Genomic DNA, 19958 nt, shown 5'->3' with positions numbered 1-19958 from the left:
TGTGTGTGTGTGTGTGTGTGTGTGTGGGTGGGTGGGTGGGTGGGTGGGTGTGTGTGTGTGTGTGTGTGTGTTCTCCTTGGTCGCCACCTTGTCGTGGTGGAGAACCTTGCGTGTTCCAATGAACCTGAGGAGCAGATGCCGTCGGGAGCTTATGCTCCTGGTAGGGTCACCCATGGCGGTAAGGTCGAAGGGGAGGTTCCAGACAAAGAGCGGTCCAAACTGTGCCTGGGGGCACACATAGGCAGGCTCTGGATAATGGAGACACTGGCAGCCCCCTGCAACCTCACTCACCTGAAGGTCGTCCTGAGTCTTCTCTCTTGCCACTGAATACGGTGGGTGTGGCCAAGATTGTGGGGGAAGGAATTGCGCGCTCCTCTCTCACATTAAACCACTAGTAGCGCAGGCTTCAGCTTCCACCATAGAAGTCCTCTGGCGATGGGATAAAGCGACGGGGGCAGGTCAAGGATGTGACTGGAGCTTTAGCTTGATTCCTGCACAGAGGCGGCACAGGTATGATGGTCGTCGTGAAGATGGGATGGAGCAATATCCTCCTTCGGCAGCGTCCTGTGTGTCTGAGCAGCCCTATTTAGGGTCCGCACTGCTCACCCCTTCAGGGGAAGGGTCTAGAAAAGGTGACCCAAAAATTGTTTGTTCCACTATACCTGGGTGGCCTACCGCAGCCACCAAGGCATCCCTTTACTGCGGTCGAAAACACAATAAAACGAAACCCATGACTATGAATTTGGCTACCTGGAATGTCCGCACCCTCCTCGATGCTCGAGACGGGACGGAGCGACCTCAAAGACGGACTGCCCTCATTGCACATGAGCTCAAGAGGTACAATATAGACATTGCGGCACTAAGTGAGACTCGATTCTCTGGCGAGGACTTACGTACAGAAGTTGGTGAAGGTTACACCTTCTTCTGGAAGGGTCTTCCGGAGGGTGAACGTAGACTCCACGGAGTTGGCTTTGCCATAAAAAGCAGACTACTCAATAACATCCCAGAGTCCCCCCAAGGCATCAGCGAGCGGCTTATGACCTGGCGTATTCCCCTGGTGAAAGGCCGCTTTGCAACTCTAATCAGCGCCTATGCCCCCACCTTGGATGCTGACAACAACATCAAAGATTCCTTCTACGAGTGCCTTGATGCCGCCTTATCTAAAATCCCTAACTCTGATAAGCTTGTTCTGATGGGTGACTTCAATGCCCGAGTAGGTACTGATGCCAGGCTTTGGAAACAAGTAATCGGAAGTCATGGGACGGGGAAAATAAACAACAACGGCCTCCGACTCCTCACTCTGTGCTCTGAACATCAGCTGATTTTAACCAATACCATCTTCCAGCTGAAAAAGAAGTACATCACATCATGGATGCACCCCAGGTCCAAGCATTGGCATTTATTGGATTATGTCATTACCCGGCAACGAGACCAGAATGACGTCTGTATAACCCGGGCCATGCGTGGGGCTGAATGTTGGACTGATCATCGACTGATCAAATCCAGGCTTAAGCTGAACATTCGACCACCACACAAGAAACAGCAACCTCGAAAGCGTTTCAACTGCAGGGCTCTGGACACTCCAGATTGCGTCGCTCACTACCGCAGCAAACTGGCAGAGGGGCTTGCCACCCTAGAGGAGGAAAACAGCGTCCTTGACGAGAGACAGCCGCTGGCCGCCGCGTCCACGTCCATGGACGCGTCCATGGACGTGGACGCGACGTGGGACGCGGCCGTGGGACGCGGCCGTGGGACGCGGCCGGCCGTAGGACGCGGGACGCGGCCGGCCGTAGGACGCGGCCGTGGGACGCGGCCGTAGGACGCGGCCGTGGGACGCGGCCGTAGGACACGGCCGTAGGACACGGCCGTAGGACGCGGCCGGCCGTAGGACGCGGGACGCGGCCGTGGGACGCGGGACGGCCGGCCATGGACGGGGCCGCGAAAAAAAGGCAGCGAAAAAAAACAAATTTGGTGTCTATTGTATGTATTTTTTGATGGAGAATTCAAATATGACCTTCTTTTTTGCATAGGACAACTCTAAACTGCATCAATTGGTATTTTATTATTGCCAATTGTACCCTGTCCATCTAAAAAACACTACTACTCATAACACTACTACTACTACTACTACTACTAGTACTACTGCTACTAAATTTATATAAAGCTGGTCTTGCATTTGAATTCAAGTCTGACACAAGTTAAGGTTAACTTAGGTATTAGTTCATTTTACTGGCTTTTAGGGACTGTGTCTGAGTGTGTAGGCCCACAAATTAGTTATCATGTCCAATTAAAAATAAATACATTACTGTATTGTATTAGTGACATTCATTATAAATAGTAAAATAACAGGACAGGGCAAAAAAGGCCTCTGTTGTGTCTTTATCTGATCACATGCAATCAGACACTCACACTGCACAGCAATATATAAACTTTATTACAGGCTCAAGGCCCACAGGGTAAGAAGACAATACATTACAAAGATAATCATTAAAAAAACAACAACAGATCTTGATGGTCTTTGGGTTCCACCTGTTCATCAGAATGGCCGCTGGTGCCGTCTAGAGCGTCTAGAGATTTCATCTTCACTTGAAGTCTGGAGTCTTGTAATTATGTACAGTGTATTCTGGACAGTTGTGGACACTCTGCAACTAACCTAACCTAACACACACTATGTGTTAATGTTGATCAATATAATAATGTAAAAATACAAAGTTAAGTAGACCTAAGTAAGAAACGGTAATAGTAAATACATTGTAATAATACATTGAAGGGGAAAATGTAGGAAAACAAATGCAACTCAGCATTGAATTTATGGCAAACATTTTGCTACTCAACCCTTTCCAAATAATATACAATTAAGAAGTGGGATGTTCCACTTAGTAAGAGAAAGAATGAATGAATGAAATATTACATTTTTAAAAAGCTAGGGGACTCTAACCCTAACCCTAACCTATTATAGTAACCATGTGAATTGCTAATAATGTTATGGGTCAGATGTGTAAAGATATATCGCATTGTATTGTTCTTTTTAGACTCAAAAATAATAATGATGATGTTACTTAAATGCTGATCAATGTGTGAATCTGGCTCTTATCAGGTGTGTGTTTTCTATCCCTGTCCTGTGCTGTCCTCAGTTAAACCAAGACAGTGCTGTTGTGACCAATGTGGAAAAAGCCTTCAGCTCAATTTATTATCTCAAAGTAGACCAGAGAATTCATACCGGAGTGAAGCCATTCAGCTGTGAACAATGTGGGAAGTATTTTGCTCGGTCTGGACAATTAAAAGATCATAAGCGTTCACATACTGGAGAGAAACCTTATTGTTGTGACCAGTGTGGGAAAAGATTTGTTCAAAAGGGGATTTTAAAAGAACACCAGAGAATTCACACTAGAGAGAAGCCCTATTGCTGTGACCAGTGTGGGAAAAGCTTTACTCGATTGTCTTATCTCAAAATACATGAACGAATTCACAGAGGAGAGAAACCATACACCATACGGCTGTGTTCAGTTTAATGGCTGCACTGAAAGTACACCAGAGATTTCACACCGAAGAAAAGCCTTACTGCTGTGAACACTGTGGCAAACGTTTCACTGTAAAATCTAGCCTTGTACAACACAAGAAGATTCACACTTGAGAGAGACCTTACTGCTGTCACCAATGTGGGAAAAGGTTCACTCTGAAGACGGCTCTGAGAAGACACTTGAAAATCCACACTGGTGAAAAGCCATATACTGCTGTGTACAGTGTGAGAAAAGGTTCAGTGATATGCATCATCTCAAAGCACACCAGAAAAATCACACTGGAAAGAAACCTTATTGTTGTGCCCAGTGTGGAAAGAGCTTTCCTAGACTGGAACATATCACAATACACCAACAAATTCACACCGGAGAGAAACCTTATATCTGTAACTAATGTGGAGAAAGCTCTGTCAGGTACACGTCTACCGTTAGAGGACACTGGCATGAGTGCCTCTTTAGCTCCGGTGGGGCTCTGTGAATGTACTCTCTGTTGTTGTTTTTTTAATTATTATCTTTGTAATGTATTGTCTTCTTACCCTGTGCGCCTTGAGCCTGTAATAAAGTTTATATATTGCTGTGCAGTGTGAGTGTCTGATTGCATGTGATCAGATAAAGACACAACAGAGGCCTTTTTTGCTATGTCCTGTTATTTTACTATTTATAATGAATGTCACTAATACAATACAGGAGAAGGCAGATTTCTGTATGTATGTAATGTATTTATTTTTAATTGGACATGATAGAAGCAATGCATCCAAACTAATCATTGTAGTATTTAGGACCACAATAACAAGGACTAGTCAGGACTTTATGTTATCATTCTAGCCTAGATGTGATTGTATATTTGTGCTGTTTACATTTTTGTCTCATAAATTATTATACTTGAACCTTGAACCAAACTAACCTGACATGATTTAACATAGGTCAATCCACTAAGCCTACTAGGTTTTATACTGTGTGATGTGGTGAACATTTCTGTAGATTACACGTTGATTGGGCAATATCCATGTCTAGGCCACATATATTGTTATGTTAATATGCTTAACTACTTAGAAACTGGCACCCATTGGTCATTATCAATTGAATAGGCTGATATAATGCTCTATTTCCCCTAGAGAAGCTACATAGTCTCAAATAGATAAAATGATAATTGTCTGTTCTGTGAAAGATAAGAGTATGCTGTAACTGTCTGTCCAATGGCAGCTGTGAGTTAGGTCATGTTTTGTGTTCCTTTAACTTAACTCTTTGAATTAGCTTGGCTCTCTTTTTAACTCATGATTGCAAAAGCAGTCAATTTGCCTTTTAAATCATGTTAAACCACAAAGCAATAAAACACTTAGCTTCAACTCAAAATAGTAACCTTGACTTAATGTCTAGTGAACAAATGGACTCTTCAGCTACAAGAAAAGGCACACAATAACTCCACACAACTGAGTTTTATATATAAATAAATATTTATAGAAAATGTAAACAGCATTTAGGTTCAAAACCTGGACTGTGAAAATACCCCTCTTCCTTCAGGAATAATATCACACTGTAAGTGCAAAATAAAAAAATATATAATATTCCCACAGTTAATATTAGAATAATAAACACCCATTAGATGTCTCCCTTTGAGTCACTTGATGACAATTATAATAATTTGTGGGCCTACACACTCAGACACAGTCCCTAAAAGCCAGCAAAATGAACTAATACCTAAGTTAACCTTAACTTGTGTCAGACTTGAATTCAAATGCAAGACCAGCTTTATATAAATTTAGTAGCAGTAGTACTAGTAGTAGTAGTACTAGTAGTAGTAGTGTTATGAGAGGGAAGGTGATGTTTGTTCAGACTAGCAGGGACTTAGGTGGGACAGTTAACAAAGCATTATCCAGTTTCTGTCTATTGTTGATCCCTCCCCCCACCACCACCCTGATTGGTCCATCAGAGTCATTGTGAGTATTTAACATAGCCCTGTTTAGCTCTATGACACAGTCATGACACAGTTCCATGTGTGCAGGTTCCTGAGGCTGAACTCTCTTCTGGACTAAAGGTGAAGTATAAATAAATAGATAGATAGATGGATAGATGGATAGATGTAGATAGATGGATAGATAGATAGATAGATGGATGGATAGATAGATAGATAGATAGATAGATAGATAGATAGATAGATAGATAGATAGATAGATAGATAGATAGATAGAGTCACTTAATGACAATTATAATAATTTGTGGGCCTACACACTCAGACACAGTCCCTAAAAGCCAGTAAAATGAACTAATACCTAAGTTAACCTTAACTTGTGTCAGACTTGAATTCAAATGCAAGACCAGCTTTATATAAATTTAGTAGCAGTAGTACTAGTAGTAGTAGTAGTAGTAGTGTTATGAGTAGTAGTGTTTTTTAGATGGACAGGGTACAATTGGCAATAATAAAATACCAATTGATGCAGTTTAGAGTTGTCCTATGCAAAAAAGAAGGTCATATTTGAATTCTCCATCAAAAAATACATACAATAGACACCAAATTTGTTTTTTTTCGCTGCCTTTTTTTCGCGGCCCCGTCCATGGCCGGCCGTCCCGCGTCCCACGGCCGCGTCCCGCGTCCTACGGCCGCGTCCTACGGCCGTGTCCTACGGCCGCGTCCCACGGCCGCGTCCTACGGCCGCGTCCCACGGCCGCGTCCTACGGCCGGCCGCGTCCCGCGTCCTACGGCCGGCCGCGTCCCACGGCCGCGTCCCACGTCCGCGTCCATGGACGCGTCCATGGACGTGGACGCGGCGGCCAACGGCTCTTGCTGGCACACAGTGCACAGCTAACAACACTGTAGAGCTCTAGACCCTGATGCTTGATAGGAGAGTGTGGACTGGAGGGCAGTCATTCAGGAGTCTCAAGTTGGTGCTGGCTGGAACGCACTCTTGCATTTCATTGCTTACGTCTTCCAGTGCTTTCTTTTGCTCGGGGTGAACAGCCAACCAGAGATGCTCTCCCTCCCCGACAACCTCTGCTGTCACATCAACATGCTCATTGCTCGGTCGGGTATACAGAATGATGTCGGTAAACAGCGCAATCGTTAGCCACAGACACTCATAGTGACAGCCTGTCGATGGCTTGGTGTGTTACAGCTCATCCGCACTGCCTGCGAGGGGGCGTTCCGACGGCGATATCTCATGAAAAACTGTCCTCATATGGAGCGGCGTCCATTGCGTTGCGACGTAGCCTGAACCAATCAAATAAATAAATAATAATAAAAAGTGTTTGGGTGGCGGGACATCGCCATTTATCGCCGCGAAACCTCGCTCAAATAGAGACTCTGCGAGCAAAAATAGGAGGGGTGGACGACGTCGCAGCATTGAAAAAATATATATTTTAATGAGATTTCAACACTCGACGTGATACATTTGTTTCAATGAGGACGTCCTGACCTACCACGAGCGACAACGCGCCATGCCGCGACGTCGTCCACCCCTCCTGTTTTCGCTCGCGGAGCATCTATTTGAGCAAGGTTTCGCGCTGACGTCCATAGAGGTAAATGGCCATGTCCCGCCCCCTCAAACACTTTATATTATTATTTATTTATTTGATTGGTTCAGGCTACATCGCAAGGCAATGGCCGACGCTCCATATGCGGACAGTATTTTGCGGGACATCGCGTGCAGTGCGGATGAGGTGTAAGGCTGACATGGAACCAAGGGTTGGGAGATGTGTACTTCACCATGGCCCTGCAGTCTTGACACACTACATCCCATAGCCTGGTGGGATGATTGCTCTGCGATCGCGTTGTTCGTTGTTAGGCCAATCGGCATCCCGTAGCCTGCGCCCGACGACTGCTTTGCGGTTGGCTAGTGGTTCATAGTTGAGGCAATCGTTGTTAAAGCCAATCGGCCCGAAAACAGTGGTGCAACTTTTATCGGTCAGTGACTCAGTGACAGACATTCGCGTTTATGGGGCTGGCCTGAATGTTGCGGTCCAGCCAAGAAGACAGCGAGAGATGGAGGGAGAGAGAGAGAGAGAGAGAGAGAGAGAGAGAGAGAGAGAGAGAGAACAGCGTCAGTCCTCCTCCTGGGAGACCTCTCTGAGTAGATCCAGACCGTTCGGTTAAAATGAAGTGCAACCTCATGGAAAATATCTCAGTTTCTCCCCATCTCTCTCTCTCTCTCTCTCTCTCTGTCTCACTTCATCATACGTCTCCTCTCACCCCGTCTGCCCTCTGTCTCTCACCCCCATGTCTCTCTCTCTCTCTCTCCACCATCCTTCCCTTCTGTTTCCTTCTCCTCCCCCCTCCTCCCTCTCTCTCTCTCTCTCTCTCTCTCTCTCTCTGTGTCTCACCCCGGTTCACCTTTCCTGCAATGCCCTGCTTTACCTAACACCAACCCAGCTGCTGTGGAGGGAGGACGGCAGCCAAAGCGTGTCATTTCAGAGGGGAGCGAGCGAGCGAGGGAGCGAGGGAGGGAGGGAGGGAGGGGGGCAAAGGAGGATAAGGCAGGCGAAGGGAGAGCGAGCGAGGAGGAAGGGAGGGGAAGGAGGAAAGAGGACGGGGGGGGGGGGGGACGGGGGGGGGGGGGGGAGGTGTGTGTGTGACCCATTATGGGTTCATGTCAGTTCAGAGTGTGAGGGAGGCAAAATAGAGAGAGAGAGAGGGGGAGAGAGAGAGAGAGAGAGAGAGAGAGACAGACAGACAGACAGACAGACAGACAGAGAGAGAGACAGAGAGAGAGAGAGAGAGAGAGAGAGAGAGAGAGAGAGAGAGAGGAGAGAGAGAGAGAGACAGAGACAGAGAGAGAGAGAGAGAGGTAAACAGACATTTACAATGAGAGACTCGCATGCATAACAAACAGATATTGAATCTGAGAGAATCTGAGAGAAAGGCGTCCACTAGAGAGACAGACAGACAGACAGAGAGAGCGAGCGACAGACAGAGAGACAGACTTGTGCTTTATAAACAACCTTCCAAGTACAGTGTAGCGATGCGGAGCCCTAGCTAAGTGGCTGTAACTAAGTTAGCGCAAGGGTGACTTGAGGATAGCTCGATAGCAGTTGCGTTATACTGTTGCTCTTGGCTGTTGAGCGCAGCAGGAGAGGAGGCTGTCCTATATACAGGAACACAGATATGAAACACTGCAGTATGGAAAATAGAAATGTTCACACAGTGTAGACCGGGGCTGCGTCAGGGTCCTATCAGGACAGGGCTAGACGCAGCACGCAGTGCTAGGGTGACCCCGCGGATCAGGTTACCGACCGCGCTAGCGCTTAGTTTCTCTCTCTCTCTCTCTCTCTCTCTTTCTCTCTTTCAGTGCAATTTAATGACTATATTGGCATGACCGTTACCGTCAGGGAAGTGTAAAACGATCAAAACAAACAAAGCAGCTTGCACACTCCCCCGCCCCCTTACCCTACCGGTTTGAGTGTAATCAAACCCGACTGGTTAGAATGTCATTGAACCTGGGGTTCGTAATCAGACCTTGCTGCTGCGTTTGAACGTGATCAAACGCCACCGGTTTGTAAACAAACTCCTGCTTGTTTGAACGTAATCTGCACTGCGGTTTACATAATCGGGGGGAGGAAAGGTTGATTTCGAAGGAAAGTACATGCTCTGTCAGTCAGGCCGGTGCGACCGCACGCTCTGTATGCGTAACAGTTGCCATCGGTTCTCGTGTCTCCGAATAATAATTACGCAGTCGGTGGCGAGTCGAGCGCGTGTTTGGTAAGGATCATCCTCCGCTAAACGTCCCTGACAGTAGCGGGCTCTTCGGCCAACTCGTGTTGCCAATGTAATCCACAACAGCGTTCTAAGTTACTTGCTGTTTTGCTTTGGCCTCGTCACAGATGGGACTCTGGTTTCTGTCTCTCTCTCTCATCTAGCCTACCTATAGCATCGTTGTCGGTCGGGTGGAAACCTTGTATGTCCACAACCATTCGTTTTGTATTTACCATTTTAAAATGAACTAAACTAGTGAAAACAGCCGATCTACAAGCACACAACGCCTCGCACCGCAAGGCGTTTGTGTGCTTGTAGATCTGCTGTTTTCACTACTTTTGTGCGACAGCCTTGTATGATGAAGCAGGGCTTTACTTTGCGAAAAAAACATACACATTTGAAACTTGGAGATACAAGGTTTCTGTCCGACAGCGACGATATGTATCCATCTCACCCCATCTCTTTTTGTGTCCTCAAATGTACATGATTATGTCTACTCTACTGGCTTTGAGGAGTGGACTGGTGAGCTGTATCCACCAGGCCTGTTCTTTGGACCACTTTATTTAACCACCAACCGCGTCCCTATTTCTGGATATGTTATTGAAGGTGTCACATTGCGATACACCGCTGTGAGATTGTAGATCTGCTATTATTGCTGTTTATCATGCAGTGAAGTAAGTATATAGGGCTCCGCAAAGAGAATTGACGGTCATTAGATTATTGTCTCAGGAATGCGTCCAAAAGTCAAAGAAAACCCATGAATTCAAGGCTTCATGGGGTGTGTAACTGATTGCTACCGAAGGTCGCAGTTTACCATGAGAAATGTCACAGCTTATCCGTGTATCTCTGAAGGTCACCCCTGACACTGTGGTTCCCTTGACACATCACTGTGACATCACAGGTGATATCATTCACAGGTGACATCACCTATGTAAAGGTCCAAATATGGGTATTCCCCAGAATCCCTTTTATGCCCATATATGAAGATCCGTGATGTCATTGATATATATCACTGGCCAGATGGCCAAGACAAGGCCCATATCTGTGTGGCTGGTTCAGATAGGGATCTCCGTGTATGGGCATAAAAGGGATTGTATGTTGTGATGTCAAGGGAACCACAATAACAGAATCCCTTTTATGCCCATATATGGAGATCCGTGATGTCATCAATATTAACTCATTTGATGCCCACGAGGTGGAAACACGTCAATCTCTTTGATGTCTCAGGAGGCCCACGACGCGTTTGATGCGTTATACAGTATCTATACTGTACTGTACTTTGCTACCGCAGTGAAGGATCTACCGCGGTGATCAAAAACCAACAATATGGGAAAACACTACATCTCCCAAAATGCAGTGCGGTATCACGTGACCAGGAAGTGCAGTCTCCCTGCAGCCAATCACAAGCTTCCACTGCCTTAACCCTGTTGCATTTTTGATACACTCGGCCTGAAAGACCGGCAAAGCTGCCTTAACCCAGTTGCGTTTTTGATACACTTTTTGATACACAGACCTGCTTTCCCCCCTCACACGCAGCAGTTTTACGCTGGTGCATTTTTCTCCTGATATAGCTTTTTCAATCACCATGTTCAAAACGTGGCCCTTTTTACCGCCCGTGACACAAACGCTGTGGCCCAGGATTGGTAAAAAGCGGTCCTGAGACTCCTGACTGAAAGAAAAGATTATCGTGAAAATACACACACACACACAAACACACTCTCTCTCTCCCTGCATGTCCCTAATGGTTCACTGTGTTGCTGTCATCTCCTCAAACAGCTGTTTGTTTGTACGGCTCAGTGACTGTGTTACCTTTTCTGTTTCTGTGCAGAGGAGACCACGTACGGCCCGGCTGCGTGGACGCCAGCCCCACGACACACACCCACCCACACCCACACCCACACACACACACACACACACCTCCTTGGCAGTCCATCGTTGTCGAAGATAACGTAGCTTCCTTGTGGTGTGATGTGGTGTCAGAGGTCATCGTTGCTGGCGACGATGCCACTGTAGGTGACTATGAAGCCCGATTCTTGAACCACATATCCTGCCACAGTCAGGGCATGTGAAGCCTGGATCGGGAGGCTGAGCTGGTGCTGGAACAGCATGGAGGTGTCTCTGCTGACGCCGCGCCACCCTTTGCTGGGTGCGTTTCTCCTCTATGCGCGTGACCCCTTCGTGGCATAAAGAGCGCCAGAGTGGCCGATTAGCTGCAGCTGACTCCAAGTCGTTGGGCTTGATGTTACACCTCTTTAGAGTCTGTTTCAGCTGGTCTTTATATCGCAGTTTTGGACCGCCTGGCTTCCTACTGGCTGACAAGAGCTGTCCATAAAGCACCTGACGGGGCAAACGGCATTCAGGCATCCGGATGACGTGGCCGACCCACCGGAGTTGCCTCTGTGCAAGGATTGCCTCGATACTGATGGAGTCAGTGCGTTGTAAAATGTCAGTGTGTGGAACACGGTCCTGCCAGGTGATGCCTAGGATGCGTTGAAGGCATCTGATGTTAAATGCATCAAGGCGTCTGATGTGACGACGATATACAGTCCAGCCTTCCGACCCATACAGCAGTGTTGACACGCACACTGCCCTGTAGACTGCAACTCTCGTTGATGTTCTTAGATGGTTGTTTTCAAACACACGAGAGCGCAGCCTGCCAAAGGCATACGAGGCTTGATTGATTCGGGCCTGGATGTCATCATCAATTTGGCAGGAGGGTGTCAGTATGCTGCCGAGATAGCTAAACTGCTGGACGACCTTGAGGGGAGTGCCGCTGATGTTAAACATGGGGGGTGGAGATCTCTCTTGTGCCATGACCTCTGTTTTGTGGATGTTGATCACAAGACCTAGTGAGTGGTAAACAGAGGACATGATATCCAGAGCATGCTGCATGGCAGCTGGACTGTGGGCCAGGAGAGCACAATCATCAGGGTATTGTAGCTCGTAGATGTTGGTGACGAGGGTCTTAGTCTTGGCCTGTAGGCGTCTGATGTTAAACAAGCTCCCATCAAGGCGGAACTGTATTTGCACACCGCCATCTTCCTGGATGGATTTATGGAAGAGGAGAGTGGCTGCCGTCAGAAAAAGATTGAATATTACAGGGGCCAATACACAACCCTGTTTCACTCCAACTTTCACGGGGAAAGGAGGAGATTGCTGTCCACCAACAAGTACAGATGCATGCATGCCGCTGTGGAACTGCCTGAGGATGTTAAGAAACTTGGGGGGCACGCCAAATTTCTGCAGTACAATCCAAAGGATTTCCCGGTCGACTGTATCAAAGGCCTTGGAGAGATCAATGAAGGTGATGTAGAGGTCCTTGTTTTGCTCCCTGCATTTCTCCTGGACTTGACGAGCAGCAAAGATCATGTCCAGAGTGCTTCGGTTCTTTCTGAAGCCACACTGTGTCTCTGGGAGGATGTCCTCTGTAATGTGTGTTGTTAAGCGAAACAGCATTACCTTCGCAAGCACCTTGCCAGCAACAGAGAGCAGGGAGATGCCACGGCTGTTCCCACAGGATGACTTGTCTCCCTTCCTTTTGTAGATGGTGACAATGTAGCTGTCTTTCCATTCCTGAGGAAGTGTCTCATTTTGCCAGATGTTGCAGATGAGATGGTGTAGCTGTCGCATTAAGAGGTATCCTCCCTTCTTGAGGATCTCACCAGGTAGTCCATCAGGGCCAGGGCTTTTGTTGTTTTTAAGACTCCTGACTGCGGAGAGGACCTCAGTGAACGTAGGGGGTTCATCGAGGGAGGGAACAGGTGGAAGTTCTGGTAGGGCATTAAGGACAGATGGATCAGAAGGGTTTCTTTTGTTCAGCAGAGAATCAAAGTGCTCAGCCCAGCGCTCCAGTATCTGCTGTTTGTCCTTGATTAACACAGAACCGTCTTCAGATCTTACTGGCACAATGTTTTGCCTTTGTGGACCATGCAAGGATTTTACAGCATCATAGAAGGCGTATGTGTTGTTATTGTCTGCGTGCCTCTGGATTTCTTGGGCTTTTCTGAGCCACCAGTCATTCTCCATATTCCTGAGTTGTTTCTGGGTCTCACTACGGATGGCTTTGTAATGAGAGAGGAGAAGTGGAGAGTGAGGGTTGGAGAGCAGTGAGGCGTGGGCTTTACGCTTGGTCTCTAACAGCTCCTGTATTGCAGAAGAGCTATTATCGAACCAGTCTTGGTGTCGTTTTTGGGTAAAGCCGATGGTCTCAGAGGCAGCTTGGTGTATTGTTAACCTCAGTTTTTCCCACTTGCTTTCCATGTCAACAGCAAGAGCCGTTGGACGCGGCCGTGGGACGCGGCCGTGGGACGCGGCCGTGGGACGCGGCCGTGGGACGCGGCCGTAGGACGCGGCCGTAGGACGCGGCCGTGGGACGCGGGACGGCCGGCCATGGACGGGGCCGCGAAAAAAAGGCAGCGAAAAAAAACAAATTTGGTGTCTATTGTATGTATTTTTTGATGGAGAATTCAAATATGACCTTCTTTTTTGCATAGGACAACTCTAAACTGCATCAATTGGTATTTTATTATTGCCAATTGTACCCTGTCCATCTAAAAAACACTACTACTCATAACACTACTACTACTACTACTACTAGTACTACTGCTACTAAATTTATATAAAGCTGGTCTTGCATTTGAATTCAAGTCTGACACAAGTTAAGGTTAACTTAGGTATTAGTTCATTTTACTGGCTTTTAGGGACTGTGTCTGAGTGTGTAGGCCCACAAATTATTATAATTGTCATTAAGTGACTCTATCTATCTATCTATCTATCTATCTATCTATCTATCTATCTATCTATCCATCCATCCATCCATCCATCCATCCATCCATCCATCCATCCATCCATCCATCCATCCATCCATCCATCCATCCATCCATCCATCCATCCATCCATCCATCCATCCATCCATCCATCCATCCATCTATCTATCTATCTATCCATCTATCTACATCTATCCATCTATCCATCTATCTATCTATTTATTTATACTTCACCTTTAGTCCAGAAGAGAGTTCAGCCTCAGGAACCTGCACACATGGAACTGTGTCATGACTGTGTCATAGAGCTAAACAGGGCTATGTTAAATACTCACAATGACTCTGATGGACCAATCAGGGTGGTGGTGGGGGGAGGGATCAACAATAGACAGAAACTGGATAATGCTTTGTTAACTGTCCCACCTAAGTCCCTGCTAGTCTGAACAAACATCACCTTCCCTCTCATAACACTACTACTACTAGTACTACTACTACTAGTACTACTGCTACTAAATTTATATAAAGCTGGTCTTGCATTTGAATTCAAGTCTGACACAAGTTAAGGTTAACTTAGGTATTAGTTCATTTTGCTGGCTTTTAGGGACTGTGTCTGAGTGTGTAGGCCCACAAATTATTATAATTGTCATCAAGTGACTCAAAGGGAGACATCTAATGGGTGTTTATTATTCTAATATTAACTGTGGGAATATTATATATTTTTTTATTTTGCACTTACAGTGTGATATTATTCCTGAAGGAAGAGGGGTATTTTCACAGTCCAGGTTTTGAACCTAAATGCTGTTTACATTTTCTATAAATATGTATTTATATATAAAACTCAGTTGTGTGGAGTTATTGTGTGCCTTTTCTTGTAGCTGAAGAGTCCATTTGTTCACTAGACATTAAGTCAAGGTTACTATTTTGAGTTGAAGCTAAGTGTTTTATTGCTTTGTGGTTTAACATGATTTAAAAGGCAAATTGACTGCTTTTGCAATCATGAGTTAAAAAGAGAGCCAAGCTAATTCAAAGAGTTAAGTTAAAGGAACACAAAACATGACCTAACTCACAGCTGCCATTGGACAGACAGTTACAGCATACTCTTATCTTTCACAGAACAGACAATTATCATTTTATCTATTTGAGACTATGTAGCTTCTCTAGGGGAAATAGAGCATTATATCAGCCTATTCAATTGATAATGACCAATGGGTGCCAGTTTCTAAGTAGTTAAGCATATTAACATAACAATATATGTGGCCTAGACATGGATATTGCCCAATCAACGTGTAATCTACAGAAATGTTCACCACATCACACAGTATAAAACCTAGTAGGCTTAGTGGATTGACCTATGTTAAATCATGTCAGGTTAGTTTGGTTCAAGGTTCAAGTATAATAATTTATGAGACAAAAATGTAAACAGCACAAATATACAATCACATCTAGGCTAGAATGATAACATAAAGTCCTGACTAGTCCTTGTTATTGTGGTCCTAAATACTACAATGATTAGTTTGGATGCATTGCTTCTATCATGTCCAATTAAAAATAAATACATTACATACATACAGAAATCTGCCTTCTCCTGTATTGTATTAGTGACATTCATTATAAATAGTAAAATAACAGGACATAGCAAAAAAGGCCTCTGTTGTGTCTTTATCTGATCACATGCAATCAGACACTCACACTGCACAGCAATATATAAACTTTATTACAGGCTCAAGGCGCACAGGGTAAGAAGACAATACATTACAAAGATAATAATTAAAAAAACAACAACAGAGAGTACATTCACAGAGCCCCACCGGAGCTAAAGAGGCACTCATGCCAGTGTCCTCTAACGGTAGACGTGTACCTGACAGAGCTTTCTCCACATTAGTTACAGATATAAGGTTTCTCTCCGGTGTGAATTTGTTGGTGTATTGTGATATGTTCCAGTCTAGGAAAGCTCTTTCCACACTGGGCACAACAATAAGGTTTCTTTCCAGTGTGATTTTTCTGGTGTGCTTTGAGATGATGCATATCACTGAACCTTTTCTCACACTGTACACAGCAGTATATGGCTTTTCACCAGTGTGGATTTTCAAGTGTCTTCTCAGAGCCGTCTTCAGAGTGAACCTTTTCCCACATTGGTGACAGCAGTAAGGTCTCTCTCAAGTGTGAATCTTCTTGTGTTGTACAAGGCTAGATTTTACAGTGAAACGTTTGCCACAGTGTTCACAGCAGTAAGGCTTTTCTTCGGTGTGAAATCTCTGGTGTACTTTCAGTGCAGCCATTAAACTGAACACAGCCGTATGGTGTATGGTTTCTCTCCTCTGTGAATTCGTTCATGTATTTTGAGATAAGACAATCGAGTAAAGCTTTTCCCACACTGGTCACAGCAATAGGGCTTCTCTCTAGTGTGAATTCTCTGGTGTTCTTTTAAAATCCCCTTTTGAACAAATCTTTTCCCACACTGGTCACAACAATAAGGTTTCTCTCCAGTATGTGAACGCTTATGATCTTTTAATTGTCCAGACCGAGCAAAATACTTCCCACATTGTTCACAGCTGAATGGCTTCACTCCGGTATGAATTCTCTGGTCTACTTTGAGATAATAAATTGAGCTGAAGGCTTTTTCCACATTGGTCACAACAGCACTGTCTTGGTTTAACTGAGGACAGCACAGGACAGGACAGGGATAGAAAACACACACCTGATAAGAGCCAGATTCACACATTGATCAGCATTTAAGTAACATCATCATTATTATTTTTGAGTCTAAAAAGAACAATACAATGCGATATATCTTTACACATCTGACCCATAACATTATTAGCAATTCACATGGTTACTATAATAGGTTAGGGTTAGGGTTAGAGTCCCCTAGCTTTTTAAAAATGTAATATTTCATTCATTCATTCTTTCTCTTACTAAGTGGAACATCCCACTTCTTAATTGTATATTATTTGGAAAGGGTTGAGTAGCAAAATGTTTGCCATAAATTCAATGCTGAGTTGCATTTGTTTTCCTACATTTTCCCCTTCAATGTATTATTACAATGTATTTACTATTACCGTTTCTTACTTAGGTCTACTTAACTTTGTATTTTTACATTATTATATTGATCAACATTAACACATAGTGTGTGTTAGGTTAGGTTAGTTGCAGAGTGTCCACAACTGTCCAGAATACACTGTACATAATTACAAGACTCCAGACTTCAAGTGAAGATGAAATCTCTAGACGCTCTAGACGGCACCAGCGGCCATTCTGATGAACAGGTGGAACCCAAAGACCATCAAGATCTGTTGTTGTTTTTTTAATGATTATCTTTGTAATGTATTGTCTTCTTACCCTGTGGGCCTTGAGCCTGTAATAAAGTTTATATATTGCTGTGCAGTGTGAGTGTCTGATTGCATGTGATCAGATAAAGACACAACAGAGGCCTTTTTTGCCCTGTCCTGTTATTTTACTATTTATAATGAATGTCACTAATACAATACAGTAATGTATTTATTTTTAATTGGACATGATAACTAATTTGTGGGCCTACACACTCAGACACAGTCCCTAAAAGCCAGTAAAATGAACTAATACCTAAGTTAACCTTAACTTGTGTCAGACTTGAATTCAAATGCAAGACCAGCTTTATATAAATTTAGTAGCAGTAGTACTAGTAGTAGTAGTAGTAGTAGTAGTGTTATGAGTAGTAGTGTTTTTTAGATGGACAGGGTACAATTGGCAATAATAAAATACCAATTGATGCAGTTTAGAGTTGTCCTATGCAAAAAAGAAGGTCATATTTGAATTCTCCATCAAAAAATACATACAATAGACACCAAATTTGTTTTTTTTCGCTGCCTTTTTTTCGCGGCCCCGTCCCACGGCCGCGTCCCGCGTCCTACGGCCGGCCGCGTCCTACGGCCGTGTCCTACGGCCGTGTCCTACGGCCGCGTCCCACGGCCGCGTCCTACGGCCGCGTCCCACGGCCGCGTCCTACGGCCGGCCGCGTCCCGCGTCCTACGGCCGGCCGCGTCCCACGGCCGCGTCCCACGTCGCGTCCACGTCCATGGACGCGTCCATGGACGTGGACGCGGCGGCCAGCGGCTGTCTCTCCCATGTGACACCTGGTGCCATTCATAGCATTCTTGTGTAGACTCCATGGGCCCTTTCCTGTTGTGAGGGTCCATGTCTCAGCCCCATACAGCAGTACCGACTCCACTGTAGCTCCAAACAGCCTCTTGAGCTCTTCTCCCATGTCTGATTTCCACACTCTCTTCATCCCATGCAAGGCATTCCAGGCAAGTGCCCTCCGGACCTTCAGGTCCTGTTCCCGTTGAAGCAGTCCAGGCCGTAAACAGCAAGCCAACAGCCGATAAAAAGAGGGCACAGAGACGCAATACTGACATGAGAGTGGGGTGAAAGTGCTCCGTTTGGTTTTGCCCTTTCCGATTGTGGTGTAGTGCATAACCTCCATCCAAGCATATTTAGAGACAAAACTGATAACAGTTACGATCCACATAAGGCACGCAGTGCGTTATGCTCGCCAATAGTCTGCTCGCCAACAGTGGATAAACCTCTACAGTAGCCTACACAGTATCTGTGAAGTTTAAGTTTAATGCTCAATAAGCTGTAAAATGAGTTCTGAAATAATGCTTATATAACCGTAGTCTATGGCTTTGCATATTTCATGATCTTTAATTACCAGCATGCTATGGGTGAAAGTAAAACAAGTGAAATGTGCTGACAGCCCCCTACCCCTGTTCTGCTCCAAACTACATATCCATTCATAATGGAACACAAACCAGTGTTCATTTTTCTTGGCATTGTAGTAGACTTTATATTTTGATTGCCGCTATTCAAAACACAAAGTTAGTCAGTAATGATTGGGAAACCTCAACGCCCAGCTGGATTGCATCTGTTTAAATCAAATTTGTTACTATAACGTTATTTATTCGCGCATTCGCCCAAACATTTATCATTATACGAGCCAATAATATTACAGTAGTCGTGACAGTTCTCTCCGTGTTAGCCTGACGAGAACATTCTTTCCAAGGACGCAGGTCTGGTCTTTGCGTTCTAGTGGGCTACTGAGAAACGGCCCCATGCTTGTCCTCTCTGCTTTGGAGCTTGGCTCTGCTAGATAGTAGATACACTATGCCATGATACAGACTACTGCCCCGTCCTGGTGTGTTGACTTATTTCCTGTCACACAGGCAGAGAACAGTGTCATCAGCTAACCGTCACCTGTAGTTTGTACTTTGATCAGTGACGTGATGCAAAGTGACCTGATCCTTCGCCATAGCTGCAGTTAGTTTTTACAAGTCGGCTTAAAGCCTGTCCATACTTTGACCGCAATGTTCGATGAGTTTGACTTTCCGACGTGCACATTTCCGAACTCTCATTCGATCTAATGCTTTTCAGAAGTCGCGAGGGACATACTTTTATGGTCGAAAAGGACCTCTTTGACCGAAAAGGGCGGTTTCGGTCAAAGTATGGATGGACATGGCTAACCTCTGCCATGATAGCATGAAAGTGTTGTCACTTCCTATATCTGTAAATTAAAATGTTTACGGTCTATGGGCAAACCCATAGATAGACTGTAAAAATGTGTCATCATGATGTCATCATGCTCTGATGTCACTGTGATGTCAGGGGAACCACTCTACCAGAATGGGTTTGCCACTCTGACATCACGCTCTGGCTTCACTGTGATGTCACACTAACAGAATCCCCTTTTATGCCATATATGGAGTTCCCTGATGTCATCAATATTAATTATTCCCTGTTAGAGAGATCCCTGAGATGCCAGGGGGAACAAATCCCTTTTATGCCCATATATGGAGATATGGAGATCCCTGTGATGCCCATATATGGAGATCCCTGAGGTGTCCACATCCCTGATGTCCACATACCTGATGTCCACATCACTGTGGCGCGCCCCTCGCCCTTTTGTCGCCCTGAGGCGTCTTACTAGTGTTAAGTTAAAAGTGTTTCCGCGTCCTGTGT

The sequence above is a fragment of the Nannobrachium achirus genome, assembly GCF_963921795.1.
Source record: "Nannobrachium achirus genome assembly, chromosome: 10".
NCBI classification, from domain to species: domain Eukaryota; kingdom Metazoa; phylum Chordata; class Actinopteri; order Myctophiformes; family Myctophidae; genus Nannobrachium; species Nannobrachium achirus.
The sequence above is the reverse complement of the archived record's forward strand: the minus strand, read 5'-3'. Positions refer to the sequence as shown.